Consider the following 3,502-nt stretch of genomic DNA (forward strand, 5'->3'; position numbering starts at 1 on the left):
TTAGGACTTGTGAGGGGTTTTCCCCATTTTGGTTGTAAGAAAATTTTAGAATCATGCTATATAGAGTTTTATTGCACTTGAGTTGTTTGATGAAATGCCTAAAAGAGGTTTGAGTGTGAGTATGAACCTTAATTCTTGCAACATGCCATGTTGGCATCTCATAATGCGTTGGTGAAGTTGAACCATCCATAGGCACATTGTGCATAAAAGTGACCTAAGAAAGTGTAGGAATTTGTATGCATTGCTCTATGATAGAGCTTAGTGTGTACAATTACTCTAAGGTAGAGCATGAAAAATGCTACAATAGAATGAATTAGAAGATAGTAAATGTGGGATGAGCTTTGTGATCATCACCGCCGTTATGAAGTCGGATTGATGCTTTGTGATCATCACCCGAATAGTCCTTAGAGATGGGTCGATGCTTTGTGACCGTCACCCAATGATAGAATAGTGGGTAGATGCTTTGTTCACTATCCATTTTATTAATAAGTGGTTGATGCTTTGTGATCATCATCCAACGCTAGTGAAACGGTTATGCTTTGTCATCACCCGATAGTGACTAGAGACGGTAAATGCTTGGTGATCTTACCCAATTCATAAGGAACGGTAGGTGCTAGGTGATCTCCACCCGATAGTTAGAGGAACCGAGTTGGTGCTTTGTGATCCTCACTCGGTAGTCACTAAGAAAGGGTTGGTACTGTGTGAATTCCATCCGATAGCCATAGAGAGTGAGATGGTGCTGTGTGAATGCCATCCGGCCATACCTCCGGTAAGATAGGCCCTGATGTTTTAGTAACAGAAATAGTAAAGAAAGAATTAAGAGTTATTCATACAGGGACAGACGAGAGAGTTTTACTTACTGAGCATTATTTGTGCTCACCCCGTTATTTTCCTTTGTGGATGCAGGTTCTAGGTGACGATGCGTCGGAGGGGCGTCGGCAAGCGAAGAGGTTAGCTACACTGTTTCCCCTATTTTGTCTTTTAAAATACATTTTTGTAAACAGTACTCTTTATGTTATAAAACACATGATTTGTAATGAAAAGAAAACTTTGGGTCCAATTTTCTATTGTTGTTATCTTCTTGTTTTCTAGTTTACAGTAGGTGTTACACAAGGCATCTGCAAAAGGAATGTTAATATGCAATTTTCTAAATTTCAATGAATTTGGAAAACTGCTTATCCTGGTTCTTTTTCTTCAATCTCTGAGAAACAGCACAGGAGGAGTGTGATGTGCCAATTCTGGTGGTATCTCGGGAAATGGCAATTTCCTCTTCCTTTGTCTTTGCCTCACTTCCCATTTATGCTCTTCTTCCCTAAACTAGATGGTTTCTCTTCAACAACTATCTCTTCATCAACCTCCTCATCAAAGTCTTCCTTTCCCTCCCTTCCCTTTGATGGACTTTCTTCTTCCCTTGATTTTTCCACCTCTTCCAACACTGTCCCACTTCTCAAAGTTATCGCATTTGCTTACTCACGTGGGTTAGTCACTGTGTTGCTTGGTAGTGAGCCCTGTGGTCTCTCTTTTAACTTATCAGCCAATTGACCCACTTGTACCTCCAAGTTCTGAACGGACGCCCCTTGATTTCTAAAATTTGTTCTCGTCTCATTCATAAAACTTGTGGTCTCCTGATAAACTTTCCAAGCATGTCCTTTAATTTTGTCACTCTTTGCTCTCCTGATTGATTGTTCACCCCTGTTTGGTTGTTTAACAATGCTCTTTGGTTCCATTAATTGTTCTGCTAATTCTGTTGATTCTGATTGCCCTAAGACAGGTTTGGATGATTCCTCCAACCAAGATTATATGTGTTAGAGTACGGATTGTTCGGTTGCCTTTGATTTCCTCCCAAGTAGTTAACCTACTTCGATGATGATGCTGAAGCAAACATGTTCCCCACTTGACATTCGCTGCTCACATGATTACCTGCACAAAATTCACAAGTTAGTTGAGGTGCTTGAATGGAATTTACCTATATACTTCCCAACTGTTTCTAAAGTGTTGTTAGTTGGGCTGAAATGGCTATATATGCATCAACTTCATGAAGACCCATAGATTTCTTCAGTTGCACCCTCTCATTAGGTCTTTGATAATTGTTGCTTGCCAGAACTTCAAGCAACTCGTGAGCTTCTTCCGGAATCTTATTTTGCAGTGCTCCTCCCGATGCTGCATCTACTATAGTTTGCACATTCACCATCAATCCGTTATAAAATGTTTAGATTGCATCCAAACTGGCAACCCATGATGTGGACACCTTCTGAGTAATTCTTTGTATCTCTCCCAAGCCTCATACAATGATTCCGACTCTTCCTGTTGAAATGATGTGATATCATTTCTCAGCTTTGCCGATTTTGCTAGAGGAAAGAATTTGGTCAGGAACTTCTGTGCTAAATCGTTCCATATTGTAATCGTTCATGTTGGTAATGCCATTAACCATCCTTGAGCTTTATCCTTCAATGAAAATAGGAATAGTCTCAATCTGATGGCATCATCTGACACTCCGTTTGACTTGAAAGTATCACAAATCTCCAAAAAATAGGATATGTGTAGATTTGGATCTTCCTTCAAATCTCCCCTAAATTGTAACTAATTTAACGAGCTTCCTCAAACAGAATATCATTTGCATGGACACATGCTCACATGATCAGGATCAGTCCTGAAGTCATATGCCATGCACTTAACATTGATCGTGAGATTAGGCCAATTTGCTAAAAAAGAAGAGCTATAGACCTAGAGTATTATGCGCCTCTCAAAAGTGAGTAGACAAGCTCCTCTCAATTGAGTTTATTACAGAAGCTCATTACCCAAGTTGGGTCACCAATCCTATTTTGGTGAAAAAACACAACGGTAAATGGCGAATTTGTGTTGATTTCATGAATTTCAATAAGGCTTGCCCCAAGCATAGTTTCCCCTTGCCCAGAATCGATCAGCTCATTAATGCCACTTCTGGGCACGAGCTGTTAAGCTTCATGGATGCATACTCGGGATACAATTAGATCTCGATGTTTATACCTGATGAGGAGCATACCTCATTCACCACAAATCGGGGGTTGTATTGCTATAAAGTCATGCCTTCGGTCTAAAAAATGTTGGAGCAACTTACCAGCACCTGGTTAACCGAATGTTTTTAGAGTAGATCGAGAAAACAATGGAGGTCTATGTTGATGACATGTTGGTCAAGGCCCATGCCTCTTCAGATCACATAGCTTACCTCTCAGAAATGTTCAACATTACTCCAAAAATACAAAATGAAATTTAACCCATTTAAATGTTCATTCAAAGTAGCCTTAGGTAAATTCCTAGGGTACATGGTTAACCATCGAGGAATTGAAGTCAACCCCGAGAAAATTCAAGCTTTCATAGATATGAGCAGTCTTACAAAACCCAAGCAAGTTCAGAGCTTTGATGGGAGGATAGCGGCTCTTAGTCGTGTTAGAGTAGATGCCCTAGAGCCAATCAATTATTGTGGAATTGACTCTTTGTAATAATGTTCATTAATCAATAATAA

The 3,502-nt window shown here is 39.8% G+C and overlaps 1 non-coding gene across 1 annotated transcript; it reads left to right on the forward strand.

Moving 5' to 3' along the window:
• Positions 1-2,230: 2,230 nt before the first annotated feature.
• LOC116108231 lies at positions 2,231-2,337 on the forward strand. Its single transcript, XR_004124609.1, has one exon. It is a non-coding gene; the product is annotated as a small nucleolar RNA R71 (small nucleolar RNA).
• Positions 2,338-3,502: the final 1,165 nt, after the last annotated feature.

This window comes from Pistacia vera, unplaced genomic scaffold (assembly GCF_008641045.1).
Source record: "Pistacia vera cultivar Batoury unplaced genomic scaffold, PisVer_v2 Contig558, whole genome shotgun sequence".
In the NCBI taxonomy this organism is placed as follows: domain Eukaryota; kingdom Viridiplantae; phylum Streptophyta; class Magnoliopsida; order Sapindales; family Anacardiaceae; genus Pistacia; species Pistacia vera.